The following is a 24,135-nucleotide window of genomic DNA, read 5'->3' as shown; positions in this document are numbered from 1 at the left end:
GCTCTGAGCATCCTCCCCCCCGAGCCCAGCCCAGCCTCAGGAGGGGTTGGGGTTTTTTGGGGGAGAGGGGTCCCCTCGGGCAGGGGGTGCGCGTCGCCGGTCCGTGCCACTGATGGGCTCTGCAAGGGTTGGGTGGAAAGAGGGGATGGGGGGGTTACTTGTTACAGAGGGGTTCGGCTGTAGGGGTAGAGGGGCAAAACTGTGGAGCTAAGCCTCCTGGTAGCAGCCGGGTGGGGAGAGTTTGGTGGAAAAGTTTGTTTGCCGTTGCGGGTCGGGGTGCTGTCCCCTCCCGTGACTCCTGTGCAATCTGTGGTCTACACTCAGACAACATGAGCCCAGCCTCTGCACTGGGCTTGGCTGTCCGGAGAGAAAAACCAGCAGGAAAAATCAGGGGAGGGGGAGAGCTAACGTGGAAATCCTGCTAAAGTGTTTTTGCAAGGGCTGCTGCGAGCTGAGAGCCCAGCATCACGCCGCTGAGTGCAATTACGGGAGACTGGAGGGTAGTTACAGGGTAGGAACACAGCGATGAGCATCTCGGAGGCTTCAAATTGGAAAATGAGACCTGAGATTTTACCGGTTGCTCGTAAAACACTGCTTTGTTTCTAGCAAGAGAGGAGAGAGATGGGAGAAGACGGCGTCTGTCAGGGATGGCAGCTAACCGGCACGGCTCCTCAGTTATTCTTTTACTCAAAAGAAATGTTTCTAACCGGTGTCTTATGCAATACCCAGATGGGTAAATAATTTGTTGTACAAATCTATGTGGCAAGAAAAATGGATGCGTCCCCTGCAATCTCTCTCTGAGGATATAAACCTGATTTTGAAAGATCTATTTGTTGTTTAGGAAATACTCGGCGTCTTTTGCTGCTGTTGTTGTTTTTGCTTCATCTGATTTCCCTTCTCTGCATGTTTTTGTTACTTCGGTGTGTGAAGAGGCACAGGGAAGCCAAATCTTTCATGCTCAAGCCCGCTTTTCTTTTCCTTTGCCTCTGTTCCCTGTCCCACCCAGGGCTGCCCTGGCACATGAGCAGGGTTGGCCGCATGGGAGGGAGCAGGGGAGCCTCTGTGCTGTATGCAGGAGATGTGCTGCTCACCATGGCCTTGTACCCAGGGTGGGTAAAAGACAAGGGAGATTGTTCCCCTTCCTCCATGCGTCACCACTTTACTCATCCTCGCTCTCACGCTTGACACTTGGCAGTCATGCTTCCTTGTCTGAGCACGGGGGGACAATGTTCATGGCACTAAAAATTGATTATGGATGATAAATTATAACCACTGGGCTGTGGAGCCTCTCACCGTCACCTAGAAGTGAAGAGCAAAGACAAGAGAAGGAGAGAAAACGAAATTCTGTGGAAATGCCCCTTGTTTCCACCACAATCCCTTTTGACCGAAGCAGATATGAGCGCGGGGGCGAGCAGCAGGCACACAAATGCTCCTTTGTTGGGATAAAGCCACGCTGTGCATGTGTGTCCGGGGGTGCAGATGTGGCGTGGCTGCGGGGATGCGGGACCTGTGCCTGCAGTGTGCTTTGCTCCTTGAAACCTCGAAAAGCAAGCTGAGCTTTCCCTGGGCTCCTCATCACCTGCTTGGAGAAGGTGTGAGCAGCAAAGGTGCTGTTGTATATCTATTTGTATTGCTGCTTCCATTTGGTCCTATTGCTGCCAACTATAACCCAAACATGCAACATCCACCGCATGGACCAAGTTCCCCTTTGGTTACGCCAAAGCTGCTCCATGACCATAAGCCACTTGTTCCCTTCTAATCCCCAGCTGGCTGTTTTTTTTTTTTTTCCTTTGGTTTGAGTGAAAGAGCTGATGGCACGCACCTGGTCCTGGCAGGGAGGGCAGCCCTGGCTTGGTGCCCCTGCTGTGGGGCTCCCCTCGTTTCTCCATCCCACAGCTTTTTGCTGGATTGAAAAGGATTGAAAGGATCAAGGGAAATGCCGCTGCAGCTGGAAGGCTCAGGGGGATTGTTGTACTCGCTGGACTGAGCTCTTAAAAATTAGTTTCTTCAGTGGAGCAAAGTACTGCCCAATAGCTCTTAGCCTCTATTGCTCTGTGTTTGCATTATCTTCATTAACATTTGGATGATTTTTTAAAATTTATTTATTTTTTTATCTTTCTCTTGATCTGTTTCTTCCTACTGTTCTGGGATCCACATCATCTTCCTGGTATTTTACTTAGTACCCTGCCCCTCAGAAGTGCTGAAACATTTGGGGCTTCTGATATGAAAGCAGGATTGCAGAAGAGCTCAGGAATGCATGTGAGACGTGAATGTTTGTGCAGACATTCCTCTTCCTAACAATTAACTGGGGTTTAGATAGAGATCTGCCATGCCGAGAATGTCATTACTGCACAGCTGCAGGAATTGTCGTCCCAAGGTCTCATGACAAGAGCTGTTTTTGTGTTTGTCCCTGCTTGGATGAAAGCAGAACTCATTTCCAGCAGCAGTCGAGGTTAAGAGCATGTGCTGCACAGAAGGGTTTTTGGATCTTTTTGTTCCTTCGCTCCAGCCCTTTGCAATGCTTACAGCGAAGGTCACAACGCAGAAGAAAAGTGCTTTCTGGTTTTGAGTTGCAAAGCGGTAGCAGTGGTTGAATTTTCCTGAGGGAGGGGCCCCAGGAGAGTTTCGAGCCTCAAAGATAACGATATTATCTGCAATATCAAGCACACAACAATCTTTGTGTTTTAGTGTTCCCAGAGCCACAGGAGATTAAGTAAGGAGACTGGGGAGCAATCTAGCGTTGGTAAGTCAATAACGGTGCATACATACACGAGGATTTAGGCACACATTTTCAGAGGTTGTAATGGGAGGAAGATTAAAAAAAAGAACATTTAGGAAGCCTAGAAACACAGAATGGGTGAAATGCCTCAGATTGTGTAATTTAGATAACGATCTGATGATGTCCCATTATATAACGCAGCTAAGCACAGTCAATTTTTCTAAGGTGTTTTCAGTCACTCTGCCTGATATTTTGTTTTGTTAGACGTGGTGCTTGGAGAATGAGAGAGCCCTTTGTTTCATAAGGGCTCATTTGCTCCCATTGCCTCGTCCCCACTTGATAGCATTTTTTTTTCTTTATGTGCCATCATGTTTATTTCCACAGCAACAGTGATTGCATCTCAAACGTGATATCAAAGAGGCTAAAAGCTTCCAGAACAGAGGTGAACTGCAGTTAAAGAAGAGGCTAAAACTTCCTTTTCCTCACCACCTGACTTCCACATAACACACGTGATCTCAGCTTAGTGCATTATATGGGATTAATGAACGTGTTTTCTGATTAATGGGATTTTTAAAGCACCGTAGTCCTGGTGCTGATGTATTCAGGCACACTGATCTCCTCAAAGCATGGGCTAGCAGGTCACCATTTTGTACTGATTCAGCGCTCTGGCTGCCCTATAAATCTGCCTTACGCAGGGTGCCTGATGCTCCTTTAGGTACAGCAAAGCCACTTTTTGTCACTTGCCTTGGACAAGGGACTGGTTACAAACTCAGGAGAGAACATTCACAGACAGCTTACCCACGTATCTTGTTTGCTGGGGGGATGCCCATTTGTCAGTTTGTACCCAAACTGTGGGTACAGGTGATGTGTCCCTGCCCCTACCTCATGGCCAGGCTGCGTGAAGATTTATCAGCCTGCCAGAGCTTGGAAATGTTTCCTGTTCTGCTAGGAAAGCCTTCTGCTTTTGTGTCTGGCTGGCTGGAGTGCAGGTTCTCGCTGCTAATAACTCAGCTAGGAGCGTCCTTTGAAATGCTGTGGATAATTCTCGATAAGTCCCAGAATGGGGAATTTAAAGTGGAACAAATGCTGAGAAGGGGAATGACGGTGGTGTTTTACAGCATGAGATTAAAAGACCTTGGCTGATAGAGTGTAACAAAATGAGGGCTGAGAGGGGATGTGATCATCTCCAAGCGTTTCAGGAGAGGTGTCAGTGCCACGCAGGAACAAAATCCCCCCAGCTGTTCAAGCCTGTGAACTGCACTGGCACGAGAACAAATGGGTGTTAATGAGAAACGAACACATTTACACTGGAGATGGGAAGAGGTTCTTTAATGGTCAGAAAAGTGATATTTCTGTCAGGAGATGAAAGGCCAAAAATCCTAGGCTGAGTTAAAAGGGAGTTTCATTGCTGTATGAAAAGCAATTGATGAGGGGGTTGCCTGCAGTAGCAGAAGCCAGTTTCAGCGACCACTAAGGGTTTTGGTCCTAAATTCTCCTTTCCTTTTACTTACAAATCTTTCTGTAGCCTGAAGGAATGAAGAAAGGCCGTGATACACATTTTTTGCCCTCTCATTTTGGGAGAGCTGCTCTTACCACATGGGGTGGGGTGCTTTTCCATAGGTCTCCTGTCCTATGGTTCCCTCCTTGTTCCTCAGTAATCACATATCGGGATCAGCCTACATCTCATGTCTTTGTTGTGGTTCACCGGTGGCTCCCTTTCTCCCTTTGCATACTGTATTCATAGTGTACTTCGTACATGTTGAGACAGAAGGTGGTTGGTCCTTCAGTGGAACAATCTGCAGCCATAGGGAGAAAGACCATCTACCTTAAAATGTGTGTTACAGCAGCCAATTATAGCCAAGTTACCACATTAATGACACAGCTCTGGTCTCTTTGCATTGCACTCCCCAGAATACTGGAGCTGCAGATTTGGCAAAAATAGTTTTATGTTTCTGGGAAAAGATTTTTGCAAAGGGTTGGCCTCAACACGTTGGGCTGGATCCAGCACAGCACAATACAGTTATTTAGTGTCTTCTCAAGCAAAAGAGTTCAGAATCTCAGAGAAAACTAGTAGAAGAGACGTTCAAGACAGGTGACAACTGGAGGTGATTCTTCACATAACATAACATTAAGCAGTGAAACGCCTTGCTGCAGGATGTTGTCGATGTCAAAACTCATTGAAGACCAATTCACAGAAGAAAAACAGACTGAGGACTATTAAGATACAACCTTTGGTTCTGGAAGTCCCTAAGCGGCAAAATGCTGGAGGCTGGAGAGGTATTTTGGGTGGGTATCATTATATGCTGTACTTAGACAGGACTAGCAAGTGTGAGGCATCTGGTTTGCCTACTTGCAGAGGCTAAATGCAGGGCTAGTTGGATGGAAAGTTTGGTGTGGCCCAGTACAACTCCTCTTATTTCTCTGAGCTTTCTTCCAGCCTGCTCAGCATAGGTGGAAGTAGCCCTCCACCATCTGCAGGGCCTGTCTCACTATCCATTCTTCAATGTAATGTTGGCAAAAGGCTGTTTTACTGCTTCCCTCAAAGGTCTTTGTTCTGGTTTTGAGCAAGGCATGGGATTTTTTTGTTGCTGTTGTGAGGGACAGTTTGGTGCTAGCAGTGACTTAGCTGGGTTGCCTGAGCTAGTGGAAGGCTGGAAGCGCCATGGCAGGGGAAGGCATGGCAATTCCTAAAGGAGAAGGAACCCTGGCCTCACTATTCCCACTATCCTAGCTTTCTGGGAAGCAGCATGTTCTGTATGTTAAGTATCAACATGGTACTGAATTTCATGCTCAGTTTTGATAAATAAAATCTGTGTTCTAAGCAAAGGCACATAGACAGAGCCCCTTTGTGAGAAGGAGACTTAGGCCTAGTGTGTGTTTTTGGGAGAAATACAGAATTCATTTTGGGGAGGGAAACTGATACAAACAGCAGGCCATTTTCCTTTACAAAGGCTCTCTTTCAAAGCTTGTGCACACAGCAGAACAAAGGCTGACTCCATAATCTGTACGCAACAATAGCCTGGAATATTTGTTAATTTGGCTATTGTACATGCATACATCATGCCTGGGTGTAAATAAAAGGGGCTATGGTTGGATCCAGTGTGCAGATACAGTCAGGCTGTTTCCTGTTACCATCCTGATCACAAGGAAATTTTTATTTTGTGTCTGCCTTCTCCTGACCAAGCTGTCCACCTAGCCACTGAGGCAAAAGGGTTTCAATTTCAAGCCCAGCAGCAATGAAACAACAACAAAAAAAGGCATAATTTTAGAGGAAAATTCTTTATTGTTTCCAAACTTGTCTTTCCTATCCCTGTAGGAAATTCCTTGGCAGAATTCCTGTGCTGTTTATAACCAACAAACAAGCAGTCCAAGAAGAACTTGGTCTTCACGGGTAACTTGAACTCTATGCTACAGTAAATTTAGAGACTAACTTTTACACTTCTTTTCCCTGTGTAAAAGGGGGAAGATGCAACTTCCAAAGCCCATCCTTGGATGCCTGAGATGTTCCAACAGAACAGCAGCATCTGCTTAAGTACATAGGGCAGTGTGGTCTGCAGATTAGTTTTTGATAAGTTGTCAACAAAGCTCTGTAGGGATGTAAAACATGTTTGCTCAGTTTGTTTTGTGGTTACGCTTATAATGCAAAGAAAATTTGGGTTGCTATACTGGAAACACAGAAAATTGCTGGCTTAAGGCACAGTGTGTTTGTAATGTAAACATCTGAGCCTTTGCTCAAACAACTGGATGTAACTGAGAACAAAACAACCGGAGTGAGACTCTTGCAAATCATCAGTTGTTTCACTGGATGAATTTTTTTTTTTGCTTGGACATTTTGATCATATTCAATCCTTTGATTGGCATTAAGCAAGAGTTTTTGCAATGGTAGTTGTCAGAGCTTGGCATGAATGACTTGTCTTCTATGTACATCACATGGCATAATGACAAAAAAGTTCTCTAATAACTTAAAAGTTTTGGTATATTTCAACGTTCAGGCCAAGCACAGAGGTCTGTTTCAACAGGAGAGCTGGTGACATATATGACTCAGTACATTGCATCACCTTTAAGTACATAAACACTTGACTACCATCAGCACTTACTCTGAGGCACTGTAGTGCTTCTATAAATTGACTGTTTTTTTGGAGGACTCACCAGCCAAGTCTTTCAGGATGGGGCTATGAAAGTGTAGGCAGGGATGCTTCAAACTCTCCTGGAAAAAATGGTAGACAAGAATAACAGAGGATTGAAGTAGTGGTCAAAGGTTCAAATATGAAAGGAACAATCACACAATCTATAAAAGGAAACCACTTTCATGGATTAATGATTGGTTAAAGCACAAGAAGCAAAAAGTTTTCACAACTCTCAGTTGTTGAACTAATAAACTGCTATAGATATATATGCTGGGTTCCTTTTCAGTGTATTCATAAATGATCTGGAAGAGGAGTGAGTAAAGAAGTGACAGCACTTCCTGATGATACACAGTTTACTGAGAATAATAAAAATTAAAACTGACAGTAGAGAATAACAGAAGGATCTTGTAATGCTTATTGGCTGAATGGTAAAATAGCAGATGCAATTCATGTACTTAAGGAAAAAAACAATCCTAACCGTGCACAGTGGTGAGGTCTAAAATTAGCTATTGCCACTCGGAAAGAAGAGCTTAGACTCATCACGTATAACCCTATGAAAATGTCAACTCAATGCTCAGAAGAGAGAAAATGGCAAATCAGATGTTAGGTATTGTTCGAACAGGAAGAAAGCTCAAAAGCGAAAACATAATAAGCTACTTTAGAAACATTTTGCACTCACACCTGGGAAGCTGCACACCCAGAGCAGCGTATGCAGTTCTTAACTCTCTGGCTGAAAATAATTAAGTTGAAGTAGAAAGGGTACGGAGAAAGGCAACAAGAATGGCAAAATGAATAGGACTGTTTCTACATGAGAAGACTTTGTACTGATTAGGAAGGATGACTAAAAAGGTCTGTGGCAGAGCTTTCTGTATCAAGAGTGCAATGGAGAAGGTGAATAGAGAACAAAATTATACAGATTTTTTTTTTTCCCCAAATGAGAACCTGGGGTCTTAAAATTATTTTTTTCCAATAATGCATTTTTAAACAAACAGATCAAAGTACTTCTTTACACAGTCTCACATTAAACCACAGAACTCATTGCTCTGGTGTAGATACTGATGAATAAATGGATTGAGAAAGTGGTTGGACAAGTTCAAGGGAGAAAAGTCCATTGGGGTATTAATTGTGAAGATCCAATACAAGCTCTGGCTCAGAAAGCCCATAAAATGCAAGTGGATTAGAAAAGTATTGGGATTAGCATGTAATGTCCTTATTGCCTAAGTGTTCACTCCTTTCAAAGTAGGATAAAGTAGGACAGAGTCCCACATTGCATATGGGACATACGTGGTCCTGTGGTAAGTGTTCTCATCTTCTCCCCCAGGCTGAAAAGAGCTCGGTAAATTGGGTGCCAAGTTTCTCTTAAAACCTGACTTTCAGATTGGTGCTCGACCTTGAAACTCCATTTTTTCCAAGGTTACAGGGGGAGATTGCAACAGTCTGCAAGTGCACTTAGATCTGCTGTGTCCCCAGGGGATTAAGTATCATGGGACCTGGCGAGCCAGTCCCCCTTCCCACATGCAGTTCTGCTTCTGTTCTTTGCAATTAAGGTACCATTTAATCACTTGCTAACATTTTCAAAACATGTATTCACTTCCACTGACAGGTTTTGAGCTAATTGTGGTATAGAGAAGCTGTTTTTTCTGAAACATCTGAAAACGGCAGTCATAAAGCTGATGTGACAGGGAGTTTCCATAGCTTGCTCTTGCTGCACAAAGGTTTGCTTTTTATGACTCAGCCACTGATGTAACTTGGTTACTCATCAGAAAACTACTTGAAGAAAAGACTAATTCCAAGCTGAATTTGATTAAACTCTGAATGGTGGAGCTGAGGCAGAAGCTCAGAGCTGGGGTTACCCCAGCTGTAGGTTGAGGTAAGAGGGACCAACAGCTTTCACCATCACACTGCTTAGTGCTGTGCCAGCCTCCTCTTTCATAACAAACCCTTTCCTCCTTCCAGCCCTGGAGCAGCTGCATGTAGCCCCGGGGGTTTTTATTCACCTCAGGACGCAGCATATTTAACCCTGGCGCCTGGCTCAAGGCACACGCATGCCTGAGCTCTGGGCATCCTGGAGACTTGCATGTCCCCTCCTGCAGCCAGGTGGGTGGCATGGGGAACGGGCCACATTTCTACCCCAAGTTAGTACCTCCCAATCCCAAGGTTGGCCCAGGCAGCTGAGCCAGCATGAGAAGAGTTCTCATTGCACATTGCCACAGGTCAGCAGTAAGCGCTTCTCTTGACTGCAGGAGGAAACTAGAAAGGGAGTGTTTCATGGTAAAACTCTGAGTCATAAAGCTTGAAAGAATTGTTTTAGGGCTGGGCAGGATATACCTAGCTTGTTGGTGAGCCTTCAAGTCACTATCTAGCTCTCATTTCCCTGCTATTTGCTGTCTATGCTGCTACATGCTTCTTTCATTTTACTATATTGCTTTGCCCTTCACCCAACTGTTTTGATAAACACTGAAGATCATGATTGTGGCCCTGGCTTTGTGCAGTTAATTGCATCAGGGCTGGGCAAATCAGTCCTCTCCCCACAAAGCCAGACCCAAAATGAAAGATAATTCATTGCAGCTGGCTTTTATTGGCAGCTGAAAGCCAAAGCAGCACTGGTCGTTACCTGGTCAAGGTCTGGCCCACCTCTTCTCTTCTTAGTAAAATTTCAAGTGCTTCCTTTCTCCGGAATGTCCAGAGGAAAAGGATAGAGGGGATCTGAAGCTGGTGAAAACAGGAGGGAGATGTGCACCTGCAGAGGCTGAGGAAGCTTTGGTCTGTGCCTCACCAGTAGCAGAAGCTGGCCCAAGCAGGAAAGCTTGGCAAGGCATTTCCAGCATCACGTTTCTGCATTTAGATCTCACACAGGTTTCAGAGGAATCATACATGCTGAAAATCACCCACAGTTTGGGTGGGTTAGTAGCACCAGCACCTGTTTTGGCTCAACAAGGCTTCTTGGTGGTGTTGGAAAAAACACTAAAGATGTCTCATTTCAGGCTGCCAAATCTTAAGGGTGAGCAGTCCTTGTTGTGCATCATGGTTGCCCAGCACAGACCCTATAAACCACAGTAGTGCTGGATGCTCTTGGCTTCACACCTGTATCCCAAAGTCTATCCCATAGGAGGTCAGACCAGAGCCTGCCAACGCTGAAAATTGCTGTGAACTCCCTGAACACTCATGTAGCAAAAGTGATGCTGTAAGGACATAAGTATCATAAGATATAAAGGGAGATAGATTTTTTTAAAAAAAATTTTTTTAGTTGTTGTTGTATATACTAAATTTAGGTTTTGTTTATTTATTAAAATATTTGCAAAGAGCTTTAGAAAAATGGTCTTTAAAAGACAAACCCAAAAGCTTTGGCATGGCATTATCTGACAGATTTGTAAGAAAATCTGGGGAGATGTGTAGGTGCTGAGCAATGTTTTCCAGCACCATGAATGGAGCTGAAAATGAATGGGGAACACACAGCTCACATCTCCAACCTGCGCCAAGAGCTCTGCCAGGAAAGAGCCTGCTTTTCCACCAAACTCACCCTGCAGTATATGTTTACATCTGTGTGAGACACTATCAAGTTAGAACAGCAGATTTGTCACATCTCACATGCAGGGCATGAGATTTATCATTTGACTTCTTTCCATTCCCTCCCTGAATACACAGCGTGCTCATGGGGAGTCTTGTACTGTGATAGCCCTCTGGGATCCCATGTGCCTGGTGCAGCTGCCCTACTTGGGCTGTGAATTCTCCATCAAACATGAAAATATTCTCCCAGATGGGAGAATGGAGGCAGGGTCCCTTGCAGGGTACCTTGCATTCATCTTTCACTCCAGAAGGTCCAGACCACTAATGCATCAGCCTTGAAGTGGTTTCTTATAGAAACATCATGTTGTTTGCCCTGAAAATGAAGAACACTTTCTCATTTCCAGAAGCAGTTATGATAAATATTTTCATTTCAATATGTTTTTGGTTGGAAATCAGTTTAATTTAGCTTCTTATCATGGTGACTTGGGGGCTAAGAATAACTACAGTGAAGCAGCTCCGAGCTGGTGAGGCACGCATTTTGAGAACTGAGTTCAAACTTGCATTACTCATAAGTAAAGAAGCAAAAACTGCTCCTGCTCTGAGCTGAGCTTCCTGTGGGCCAGACAGAAAGAGGAGGAAGATCAATTCTATTTTACCTAATCAAAATTAGAACCATTATGAACACACAAATACACCAGTCTCTTTTCATGGATGGAGCTTGATAACAAGCAGGACAGCGATAGCTGCCTTCGGCCTTCTGACGGGAAATAGCTGATTTTTCCCAGATAGCCACTGCTGGAGATAGCCACGCAAAGCTCATTATGCTGGCTTTCATGCTGAAGGTTTGCAGAGATGCTCTGTGTACAAACCTCTGTGCGTTTGAGTGCAAAGGAGCTCTTTGCCCTGATCCCTTGCTCAAGTGAGGCAGCAGGAGCCTTCCCCAGCAAGGGGCTGCCTCGGCGCCTTGGGGAGCGACCAGCCAGCTGCACAGCATCATACCAAGGTCACGCTGGCCAGCTTCTATCATCTAGCAGTGGTCAAGAGAGCAGTGAAGACACCGGGGGGCACTGGCCACATAGGCCAGATGACGTGTGGTCTGGTGGCAGGACTGTGGGGAAAGCAGCTTCTTCAGGGAGCTGAAGTAACGCTGAGGCAGGTTCCTGGGTTGAGGCCTCACCTCCGTTTTACACGGTTGTGCTCCGAGATGGTGCTCTCAGTTGGTCTCAGAGTGTTTGTTTTTTTTTTTTTTTTTTTTTTTTGATTTTCTGATGGTCAGAGGAGACAGTAAGGCAAAAGCTTTTCCATTAGTTGAGCTCAGCAGGGCTCCACGTGCTCTGCCTGCCCTGCGTAGCCAGTGTGGGGACCACAGGCGTTCAGCTGGGTGGCGTTACCTCGAGCTCCACAGCCGAGCTGCTCACCAAGCCTCGGGAGCATGCATTTTGGAGGGTGAAGTAGAGCCTTGCCTTTCTCCCGAGAGCAGCTGAGGACAGCATGGAAAGGCCCAGGTTGCCTGTAGTGTGGGAGGTGAGGAGAAATGCCGGAGGAGTCAGGCTCTTGGAATGGGAGGGGGCAGATGGAGCCTGCTGGGCCTGCCCTGGGGTTGGGAGGCAGCGTGGGAGGGCTCGCTGCCACCCCAGGGCCAGGGAAACTGTGGAGGTCTTCTGTTTTCAGCTTGGCAATGGGATTGTGAGATCCTCAATCCTTTTTGCCTTCTTCTATCCAGTCCCGAGAAATAAAAAAGACCCAAAATGAACAAGCAGCAAGAGAATCCAGCAGAGAAGAAGTTTCCTGTTAATTTTTTTTTTTTTTTTCTGAAATCCACAGTTTTGTGAGAACAGGACATAGAAAAGAGATTAATTTGTGTCAAATGAAGAAAAGGAAGCGCAAGTAGAGATGTATGCTGAAGTTTCCGAAACCCATGAAGTGAACGGCCAGTCGCTATTAGGAGTTACATCTGGGTAAAGGCAGTGTCATTGCACTGAGGTTGGTGAGGTTTATTAGGTTTCCCTGCTGCAGATATGAGATTACACCCCCAAAAAGTCAAAGAGGAAGCTGTGAATCTCGGCCACTTTTAGAATTACAAATCAGCATGGAGGGAGGCAATTTGGGCTCTAATCAGAAACAGAGAACAGCAGAGCCTGAGGGACCAAGGAATCGTGCAAAGCAACACAGCTGTGCACCACAGCAGAGGCCAGGTGATATGGGAGGGACAGGATGCTGTGGGAACCAGAGCATTGCCAGCAACCTCTCTGAGAGGGTACAGGAAATGCTGATAGTGATCACAAGCAGGGAGGTGTATGAAGGTTTTCAAGGTTTTCACCCCACAGGGAGGAAGTGCTATCACACTGCCTCTAGTAGAAGGCATTAATGTGGTGTGGACACTGTGGAAATGACTGAGGCAAGAAGGAGACCCAACATCTGGCCACATTTCTGCACCTGGATGGTGGTGTGACAGTTTTTCAGAGCCCAGTAGATGCCTGAATGCCTTTGGAGATCTGCCTCTTTGTTCCCATGCCCTTCCATCAAACAGAAGTAGCCTGTTTGTTTGTGCTAAGTGCTTTGAGACTTGCTGGGCTGCTAAGCTCTGGGTTATGTTATGATTTCTGCCAGCTTCTCCATGGGACATGAAAATGATTATTCACGGTGTGTGATCATTCTGCTCAAAACATCACTGGTCCTGGGACAGTTTGGCATCCCTGCCAAACCAGGCACTGGGCATTGATGTAAAGATCACAGAGGGTGATGCTCTTTGTCTGAACAAGTGGCTGACTATTGTTTCCAGGAAGATGTAAAAATGTTGCTGGCATTTGTCAAATAAATTGCTAAAATGTGCTAGACGTGCCAGGAGAGCAATGCAACTGCCTGCCAGGCTTCTTCCTTCTTGGTGGCACCACACTGGTGGCCACAGAGCAGAAGGCATCGTTACAAGGGGAAGATGGAATGAGGTGGTTTTATGACTGGGCCATGGCACCACAAGCAGAAATCTATTCTGTTTTCCATTTGACTGTGGCTGGTCGTTGGTGGCTTGCTCTGCAGAGCAAGCCTCCTCTTGAACTTTGTCTTGATGGGCTTAAGCCCTGAACATCATAAAACTGCAGGCCAACCCATCACCCCCATCACCTCATCTGCCTCCTTTTTTTATTTTTTTTATTAAGCAAGGTGATGAAATTACTCAGTTGCCTCACAGAAGTCTGGAAGGCTAAAAAGCAAAACTGGGGGACTGATGAGGCAAACCTCCCCTTCCACAGTTTCCCTCCAGCACTCTGGCTGGGCAGCTGGGTATGTGCCATCAGCTTGGCTGTTGCTCAGAACATGTTCCAGTTACCACATGGAAATGTGGTTGGAAAGGACAACCGTTTGTATAGCAAGAGGAGGTGTCCTAGAGACTCCTGTCTTTTATTTTTCCCTGATAAAATCTGGCTGAGATTGGGCTCTTCACTCACACAGAGGCCTCTGGGGGATTTATCAAAATATTTCTTTCCAGGAGAAAACTCAAATACTTGTTGACATTGTTTTTTTTGCTGCAGGTCTCACAAGGTACCAGGGCCATGGGGTGGATGAAAGCCTCTGCTACTTCATATGATGGGAGTCAGTCTCCTTCTGGCACTCTGGTACACAGAACTCCTAAATCAGCCCCCTCTCTGCCAGAAGGTCAGGTATTTAAAATAATGTCCTCTTAGAAAGTGAAAGACCTCTCCCTAATTGAACCTGCTATGTGCTGTGTTTGTTACTCATTTACGAATTTATTTTTGCAGTCTTACAGGATAGAGCCATTCTGCCAGCACCCAGTCCAGCCTGGCATCCTCAGCTGCCCTCTGGCTGCAGGAGCTCAGTCTCTAGGGACATCCCAACCATCATCATGGTTGCGGTACTGGAGCCAGATACCTTCCCCTCAAGTGTCTGCACTGCAGTGACCACAGACTGAGAGCTTCTTTTCTCTCTACTTCCCATTTTTGCACCTGTGGTCTGGTTGCTTATGCAGGGCACCTCTCGCTGGGGGCTACAGCTACTCTGTTGAGTTCCAGCTGTCATTTAGGAAGAACACCTTGAGCCAGAGCTGCAGGAGGCCATGCCTACATCTTTGGTGAGAAGGGGTGTGAGTCCCATCTCTCTGGGGTTAAAGCTCTTCCTCCTCTGAAGATGAGGATGAAGGATGGGGTATCTCAGACCTGAACAGGGATGACTGAACCCTTGCCTGTGATGTGGGTGGTGTGACAGGCTCTTCTCCTTGGCCTGGGTAGAAATGTGCATTGGCTTTCTCAGCAACATTACACTACACAGGACAACTGATCTGCATGGAAAAGCTCAGACATTCAGCTGGGTAAGAGAAAAGCTTGGGTCTGCCTCAGTGCTTCTCAGGGTCAGAGTTGTTGCCCTGGAGTGACATGGGACAAACCAGCCAGAGCCCCGTTTAATTTCTGCATTCTCTTGAAAAGAACCAAGCTAGGTCCTTAACCCTAGGGCAACAGCTGAAAAAAACCCCAAACATTCATTTTCTCAGCTTCTGGCCTGCTGGGGCAGCTCTGCTCAGCATGTTGAGTTTCATTTTGACCATCTTCCCCAACACAAGTGCAACATGGCAGTGTGGGTGTGGGGACACCTGAGCACCAGCAATGCCTGCACCCAGACAGAGCGAGAGGATGCTACTTTCAGCAATGTGTCGGAAGACCACTTGATTCAAGAAGTCATGAAATCGGGGTCTAAACCACAATCCTTGTTGTATAGGACATGTATATAGGGCTCAGCTTCCAAGAGGCGGTTGTGTGCTCCATGGAGAGACACGGTGCAGTGGGGGCGGTGCGAATCATACCATTAGCTGTTTTTCTGTCATCAAGAAACAGCCCCACTTCCAAAATATTCATCCAGACCCTGCAAGTTGCCTAAGTTCCCTTGTGGTTCCTGAGTCAGTAGAAGGCATTGGCCTCAGCTTAACTTCAAGCTCATGCCTAATTGACATACTTGTAAGCTGGAGTGTTTTGCTAAATATAAGTAGAAATCAATTAGGCTTGCTTCTAAAAAAGTGAAAGTTTGGCACAAATTGTGATTTCTGGTAAACACAGAATCAAAGAATGGCTTGGGTTGGAAGGGACCTCAAAGATCACCTAGTTCCAACCCCTCTGCCATCCCCTCCAGTGACTTTATCAAGTGGATTTGAGAACGAAGGCCTGCCTCTATTAAACGTGCCTCACCCTGCCCACCCTTTTTCTGTGTCTAGAGAGCATGCACATTGTCTTCTCCATGGCTGACATCCCCGTTGATGTAGTGCAGCTCTCTCTGGGTACCACACTGGAGTACATCTTCCTCTCTCTCTCTCATTTGCAAAGATGTTATTTATTGCCCCCAGACTGCAAGATGGTGAAATGGCTTGGGGCAGCCATGTAAATGGCTTACAGATCATTGATTGCCACAGATGAGAAGACAGCAATTACACTGTTTACACCACAGTTGTTTTGTTTTACAGCCTAATTCATGCTCATTCCCCTGTAACAAACTCGCAAAGAAAAAGCACCCTTTCAGTGGCGTTACTCATCTGTATAATTAAACAGTAAGTGCCTGATCTGTCAAATAGATGGAGGCTCATTCAGGTTTTGCTTGCGAAGTATTTGCTTGGTGGAAGGGCGGAGCCCCTCAGATTTGGCACTGCTCCACTAAAATCAGCCCTGTTAAAGCGATGAATGGAGGTCCAGAGAGTTACCCAGGCTGTTCTTGTAAGGGAGTGAGAGTGATGATTTGAGACAACAAGGTGCTCTCTTAAGTTACGGGTTCTGTTAGCATCCTGTAGTGTCCCAGGCTGGGTGGGATGAGCACTCAAGCCACTTCAGGAGAAGAAACCAAGTGTGACTCTCCCTTTCCAAGGCATTGGAAAGGAGGTGAGGTGAGGATGACCTCTTCCCTTCTTGAATCATAACTTGCTGCTTTCAAAAACCAGGATATATTGTAGCAGTTCTTTTCTTTCTCTGTCTTTTGCACCTGGTTTGTGTATGGGGAGTGAAAAGCACTGATCACACCAGATGGCATTGCTGTTTGATCTTCTGGTTTATATCTGACTTGTGTTTCCTAGCTGCCATGTGTTCTTTGCTCTTTACACGGAAACAGCACAGTGGAACCATGTGGGCACAGCTCCGTCCCAGATCACCCTGTCTGTGAGACGTCCCTGTGGGAGACTGCATCATCCTGCTCTGACCGTGTCTTCATGGCTTCCTTTGAATCCCAAGGAGATGCAGTCAAGAGGCTCCAATTCTTGTTAGCTTGGCTTGCAGGGGCTGATTTATTAGTGTTAGATGAGCTTTCCCTGCCAGTGTTGCATTCCTTCAGTCAGTCTGCAATGTTCAGCGTCTGCATCCCCAACTGAGACCAAGATCTCTTTTAAGCAAGGTTTGTAATCCTTATTCTGCCCCATCACAGGTCTTTGGTGTGCCAATGAATTCACCACAACCAGCCTTTCGAGGAGGGCTTAAGGAACAGGCAATGTCTATCAGATAAAAGGGATGTGTTTTTTATTGACAACCAGGGCAGGAGCTGTGAATACTGCATTTGTCATTTTGCACATATCCAGGAATGCTAGAACATGCACTGAAACACAAGCTTTTGGAAAATCAGCTTTCCCTCCAAGAATATTCCAGGTCTTCCCAAAGAGTCCTCATTTCTTGCTGCTCAAGGCTTTCGACTTTTGCATGTTTGGGCATTGTCAGTGCAAATGCCACTTACACGGGTGAAGTGAAAGGCTGCAGCTCTGTGCAGGATCCTGCTCCGGGCCCCATGTGAGCAGGTCTCATGGCCAACTTGTTTGTGAGTCAGCCTGGTGACAGCACACCACCTTCCTATTGCATGGGTTTGGTTCCATGGTTCTGCATGGGCTTTTGTTTTGTTTGGTTCTGGTTTGTTTTTGAGAATCACATATTTAGTTCTGTACTCTTGTACAGTTTTAGAGAAGTGATACCTTCATATCGAATGCTTTTCCTGTGCTGTGTGGTTGCAGAAAGCACTGGGGGCAATGGGCAGTGACTTGAAATGGGTATGAATCAAACCTGCTCTGCACTGCTGTGAATGTAGAAAGAGGAACTGAATCTGAGATGGATCAGTCCTCCCCACGTTACCCCTACACGTCCTCCAAACATCTGACCCCTCAGCACAGGCTGCTTACCATGGGTCCTGGTGGCAAGTCCCTCTCTATCTGTGCAGTTAGTGACTACTCATTGAAAGCTTGGCTTAGGTGGTCCAGCATGGCTGAGGGAGAGAGAAAAACTAATTGGGACAGCACTGGGACGTCCCCTCGGCTCCTGTTGTCCCCTTGTCCCTCTGCAAGCAGCAATGAAGTCAGAGTAACTTAAGAACTGGCTAACCTGGACAAGTGGGACTGGGAAAATCCATGTTCATGACCCAAAAGTTACTGTTTAGTTCCAGATCTTGTTCCTAAACCAAGTGAGAAAGAAAATTTTGGTTTTTGCGTGGGCAAAGCAACATTTCCTCCACCTTCGACTTGCTGTTGCTAAGAGCTAAATTCCTTTCTGCCGTGTTTCTGAAAGCCAGACTCGATGTCCAGTTGTTTGGTCTGGGTACACAGTAGATAAAACTCCAGCCCAAACAACGGCTATCTGAAAAGTTGTAAGGAACAAAACCAAGGTTATCATAGAGTAACCTTCCTTGAACCAGTCCTACCACACAGGTTCAGTCCAAAGCAAAGAACACAAACCGGTGTTCTTGCAGATAGGCACCAGTCCACTAACGTGATTAGATAGCCCGTATCTGCAAATCCCACTGAGCACGCTTTGAAACTGCAGGTATCTGAAGAGGAGGAGCTATCTCAGTTCTCAGGCAGTATCTTTGCCTGGGTTCTTATCCCACTTGATTTAAGATGTAGCAGCAGTGAAATAAGCCACCAGTTGTTGAATTTCAACATAACTATCACTTCTGTACTGTGAATCTTGTGAAATCCTGACAAGAAGTTTACCTCCCTAAGAAAACACTTCCTCCATTTTTTTTTTTAAATTACAAGTAAGGAAGTAGAAATTAGGATCTTTATAGAATATACCATCTTTCTGATGATCTCTGTATTTTCTACTGTTGACAAATTTAAAAAAGCTGATTCAGTTCCTATGGAAATTTCTGAAAAGTTTTCTGTTCACGTGAAGGGAATTTGATCCACACAGAAAATCAGGCAAAACAGTCCAAAAGTCACCTTGTCACACACACACAAGTGTTTTGTGTCTGTCTTAGAAGAGGCATCTAAGGTTGCATCGGCCTGGACTGTCTTATTGCTCTGGGGTCTTGGGTCACTTGTTCACACTTGCCCCCTGTTGCAGCTTGTTCTGGCCAATGCACTGATCGATGCACTTTTCCAGTGCATGCAGAGCACGATAGTAAAGGGAGGGGAGGGCTGGCCCCTGCCCACGTCCAGCTCTAATAGTGAACTGGGAGTGGCTGCAATCTGGGAGCTCCCAGATAGCTTAACTTTATCCTAAAAGTTCATACACAGGTCAGTTATGGGACTGCACTGCTGGTCCCACACTGGAAATATGCCAATGCAAACATGCTGATTTGGGCACCTTAAAAACTCAGCCAGAAACCTTGCAGTAGCTCTGGACGGGGACAGATTATTACGCTTGGTACTGCCAAAACTGGGAGCTGTGACAGATTCACCATTGCTTGGGCTCCTTACACCATGGGAAGACCTGCTACAGCAATGATTGGTATTTTGGGTGTTGTTATCTCTAGCAGTCCAGACGTTTACAAGAATAATTAAGTCGTCTTCTCTGAAGGAACTTCAGGGGAGAGTGATTTTGTTCAGACTATTCCCAAAGTGCACTTTGCATGTACGCCTCAGCAAAGGGCTTTTTGGTGACCACATCCTGCCGTGTACTTACATCCCAGTCAAGACCAAGGGCTTGCATTGCAGACACTGAGATCCATCCTCCATCCCCAAGACCTGTCCCAAGGGGGACAGAGATAGCCAGGGGAACGTGGCAGTGGGATGCCTTGCCGACAGCAGGAGAGCAGTGCCCTGCTTGTGCCTCTCCACTGGCTGTGTGCTGCCGAGTCCACCTCCCTCTTGGCACCTCCAGCAGAAACCAAGGGTTTCAGAGCAAGGAGCTGGACCAGACAGGGTAAGCAGCTTCCAGTAACACCCAGCATGACAGCTGTGTCATTCTGCTAAGACACGAGGAGATTCCCTTAGCTTCCTGGCTCATGCTGTAGGTACCAAAACCCAAAGGCGGCCACACTCGGGCAGCTGTACCTGCAGGTTGGGAAGGTGGGCAGTCAGCCTGCTCGTTCTGTCGGTGCACACAAGCAGGAGGTTGTTTCTGAGCCTGTCTCGCAGATCTGAGTGAAACGCTGGGTTTCTCAATCCTGACATGCCGAGGCACTGAGTCTGAGAGCCGGTGCCTCAGAAGTGCTAAAGAAGAAAGTCTGGCATGGCTGCAGTCTGGGCGTTTCTGTGGCCAGGTAATAACTGAGAGGACTTGCTTGAGCTGTCACTTCGGTTTTGCAGCTTAAATCCTTTGTTGTATCAATTCCACATTCTCTGACATGGTTCAGCTCCCTGTCCTTACTACGTGTTAATGTGTGCCACGCTTCTTAGAAGTGTGTTATTTTTACTTCATTATTTATCTCCTCTGACTAATTGCCTGAGCATTATTTCTGTTCCTTGCTTTCCCTCTCCTATTATAGTGTGATGACAGCACAGATACATCTGGTGTGAAAGTTTCTGTGAAAACAACTTCTCACCAGCTTTTGCAATGCTTCGTGTGTGCCAACATCTAGGGAAAGTGTAAAGCTGGGGTAGCAAATGCTGCCACTCAGCCTTCCTTCGAAGGAAATCACATGAAGACAGTTTAATCCCCAGGAAGGGCGTCACAGGAGATGTCCATAGCCGCCTCTAGTTTATCCAGAATGTGACAGGAGAATGCGATTCTTTAAAAGCAGTCACAATTGTTTATGAAACTTGGGATTTGTGTGTGTTAGCTGAACTTCACACATCCTTCCAAGCAGTGGGGAAAAATAGTTAGGCATTGTAATAAGACTAATGAGTCCAGCTGGTTTTGAAGAAGATTAATGCACAGCCACAGGATGTTTATTGATCTCGTATTTCAACAAAAGGTGTTAAGGAAGGGTACAAACTACTTCAGTAGCTCAGTAGCTCTTACTGGTCCTTCCCAGTAAGGTGTTACCTGAGACTCCAGTTCATCAGAGCTCCAGCCAGGCTTTTGCTCAGCGGATGCAAGAAGCAGCATCCAGTGTTTGTTTTTTCTCTGACCTACTGCTGAGTAATTGAATCATCCCAAGCAGCAAGCTAATGTTTTTCCTCCCTAGGAGAACATAATGTTACCAGGAAAAGGAGAGGAGGGAGAAAAAAAAAAAAGGCAGCTGCAGGTGTTTACTCCAAATGCCACACAGTGTGTATCTGAGACCAGCAAAGAGTGTTTTCTTAGCTGAAGAAAATATTCAGAAAACCAAATGAGCACGATGCTGAGTGGTGCTGAGCCCCTGCGGCCAGTGGGGCCCAGGAGGATACAGCAGACCTGGCTGATGGCATGTGCATGCAGACAGGCAAAGACAAAAGAGTAAGACCTGCCTTCTGGAGGATTTTTCACTGCTCCCAAGGAAGATAACTGAATTATAGATGTTCAGAGCTGCCAGAGCAGTGGTTTAACAGGCTGACCATTTCCATGCAGCAAACAAGATGCTCAGAGACGACAACCTGGGCTCATTTTCGTCGTTAGTGATTGCCCAAAGAAGTATCCATCTTCCCATGGTGTGGGTGAGCTAATTACCATGGGCTGGGTCCTGTTGGTGAGTTTTTAATTCTGGGGCATAGCATTGTCCTGCAGGCAGGTGGAGGCATTGGGTTGAGCCTGGCAAACTTATCATAACTATCGCTGATATCACCTAATAGATGATGCAAAAATCTGGGCGAGGCAAGGAAACACACAGCCAGCAGCTGACCACCAGCAGCATTCCCTGGGACCCGCTGCTGGAGCTGTTGCACATCTCCACTGCTGACCTGGGTGATGGGGCAGAGCGGACCCGCAGCGAGCCCCCGGCTGGCACCAGCCCGGGCACAGTGCGGGAGAGCTCTGCGGGGCAGGAGCCGGGTGTCCCGGTGGGCAGGGTGCACGGGAGCCACAGACCGGGTGGGCAGCGTGAGCGAGAGCAGAGCCGGCGTGGTTCTGGGCACGAGATCCAGAGGTGCTGCTTCGCACAGAGTCTGTCCTCGTCCCAAAGACCCCGCAGTGAGGAGGCGCTGCTGGCAGGCAGGAAGCCTGGCTACTTCCATCGCACGATAGGGCACGTCTGCGGCCTTCGGAGCCTGTCACAGGCACATCCTTCTTTGGAGGGCATAGAAGGAAGAAGAAAGAAATGAAATTATTTAAATAAGCAAGCATTTCCTGCACATGTGCTGTTTGTTTCCTTTTTGGATAAAGTGCTGGTGCTGCCTGAAAACTTCCAGTAAAGTATCTTTTATTTTGCAAAAAGGAAACAGGATTTTGCACAAAATACGTGTCTTTTGAATGTGTTGTTTCTGTAAAAATAAAGATTTTCTCTTTTGGTTGATGAAATATGCCCACAGGATTATATTGAAGTGCTGCCTTTAACATTCTTTTATTATTATTATTATTATTAATAATTAATAATTTTAGCTTTACAAATGCTTCTTCCAGACGAAAAATAAATTTTATCTGTATCCTGCCTGCTCTTCAGAGTACTGAGAACTATGGATCAATGGCTGCATTTTGCCTGTCCATTACAACCTGCGCATCTATTTTCAGTGATCACAGGACTGTGTCCCTGTTCAAGCCCTGTCCAGGAGGAACCACCCCAGTGGGTGATGCCTGGCAGCGCTGCCCTGCTGTACCTGCTTTGCGAGGGGAGCAGTTCAGCCTTCAGATCTGTCCTTTCTGCATCGCTTGTGAGCGCATACTTCAGCTAAAAATATGAGAGTGTCATTTCAGATCTTGTTTCGCTGTGGCCACCTGTGATTTCAGCTCAGCTACAGCATCCCAAGAAAGCAGGCTTGCCTGGGCTTCTAATCGCATTAAAGCACGAGCACAGAGTGCATATGGTAGCTGCGCTGGGGGGGACAGATTACTGCCTCCATTACGTGGGTGTGGAGCAGGAGCAACTCAGCCGAGGCTGGTGCAATTATACACGTACAGCCTGGATCAGAATCCAACCCTTGACATTAAACAGCCCTCAGCGATTCCTTTTTTTTTTTTCCCCAAAAAACAAGATTTATTTTAGAGTAATGAGATCAGCTCTAAATAAACAATTTTCATGGAAAAAAACATTTCAAAGGTCCAACTTCCAGCCACCAGTTCTGCAGCGCTGGTAGAGCCCAGGAGCATCTCTGCTTTACCGGGGGCCAAGCCGGAATTTGTTGAAGGCTCTCGCAACCCTCCAGGATCCTGGGCCACGCAGTGCTGATGCTGCAAGAGCTCTCCCGCAGCCAGCAAAGCGTCAGGCCAGGCTCTGCCCCGAGCTTTCTGACAGCCCAGCAGCAGCAGCGGGAGCCGCCACCGCCGCGGCAGCCGAGCGGCGCCCGAAGGCCGGCAGCGCAGCTCCCCGCTGCGGGTACGGCTGGGAAGCAGCACAGAGATGCTTTGGAAGTCTGCGTGCGGTGCACTGCAGCTCCTTTTCTTTTTCTTTCCTTTTTTTTTTTTTTTCCCATTTTTTTTTTTTTTCACTTTATTTATTTATTTATTTTTTATTTTCCACTTACAGGCCTGGAAAACCACAGCAGGTAACTCCAAGGAGGAGCAAAGTCACACGCACAACCTCATCCTCCATCTTCGAAGACGTGCTGTCCGCAGGGAATATCCACAGCAAAACTGCCCTTGCCTGCCTGGGGAGCTGCCCTGAACAGGGCATCATCTTCAGCTGCCTCACCCACTGCTGCCACAACTGCCTCTCCCTGCTGATGGGCTCAGCCCTTACAAGCGGGAGCCTCCTTGCACAAGCGGCGTGCGGAAATTTCTCGACCATGCTGCTGGTGGTGGCTCTCCATCGATTAAAACTCTCCCAGGTGCTCATAATGGTGTGAGCACCACTGGTCCTGAGCACCACTGGTGCTGGCAGAGGGTGACAGACAGCTGAGAGGAGAAGGACCCTTCTCTGGGGACTGAAGTGACAGGAGGGGAGGACAGCTGGTGGCCAGGCTGGCCCATGGTGCAGCACGGAGGGCCAGAGATGAAACCACGCTGCCTCCAGCAGGACCACCACCTCTCAGGTGTGGGGATGAGCAGGCTGAATACTGCCAAAAGGTCTGTTTTTCCTGGTATTCCAGGTGATGTGGGGAGCATGGCAAAGGGACCCTTATTATGAGATGAGTCAGGGCTGAGTCCAGCAGGGATGACTTGCAAGGCCGATCTGAACAAGTTACTGCTCCATGTGCCCGGATGAGGAGCAAGTGCTGGAGGTGCTCTGGGGCAGCCTGCAATGGGCACTCAATGATCTTCAGTATTTTTTTTTTCTCCTTGAGAAGTTTTGCTCTGGGCTGAACCTCTCTCAGGCTGCCCTCAGAAGGTGACCGACTGAACAGTGCAGCAAGGTACAGTTTCAGCTTGGTATTATCAAACGGGTCCAATTGCTTCCCTGGCTTTTGGCTGCCAAAGCCAGTTGTACTCTTTAGCTGTCACAGCTTCCAGCAATCTGTCTGCTCATCTCTACCCCTAAATGTCATCGGCACTGACACGGATCCCTGAGAGTCTTGTTAGCGTGTCTTGCTGGCGGCGTTGCTTCTTCTGGTCCCAAATGACAGCCTCAGCCATCTGTATGTTGATGCTG

General features: G+C 46.8%; 1 long non-coding RNA gene across 4 annotated transcripts; it reads left to right on the top strand.

Annotated features, from left to right (window-relative positions):
• Positions 1 to 11,250: 11,250 nt before the first annotated feature.
• Positions 11,251 to 23,067, top strand: LOC308195504. 4 transcript variants are annotated; one of them, XR_013951559.1, is made up of 5 exons: positions 11,251 to 12,885; positions 13,881 to 14,004; positions 14,109 to 16,228; positions 16,415 to 16,728; positions 20,023 to 23,067. It is a non-coding gene; the product is annotated as an uncharacterized lncRNA (long non-coding RNA). The 4 variants fall into 4 exon arrangements; XR_013951560.1 differs by lacking the exon at positions 20,023 to 23,067 and having other exon boundaries at positions 11,251 to 11,877; positions 16,415 to 19,218; XR_013951561.1 differs by lacking the exon at positions 20,023 to 23,067 and having other exon boundaries at positions 16,415 to 19,218.
• The last annotated feature ends 1,068 nt before the right edge of the window (positions 23,068 to 24,135 follow it).

Source organism: Anser brachyrhynchus (genome assembly GCF_964034855.1).
Source record: "Anser brachyrhynchus genome assembly, chromosome: 5".
NCBI classification, from domain to species: domain Eukaryota; kingdom Metazoa; phylum Chordata; class Aves; order Anseriformes; family Anatidae; genus Anser; species Anser brachyrhynchus.
This window is presented reverse-complemented; position numbering and strand designations above follow the sequence as displayed.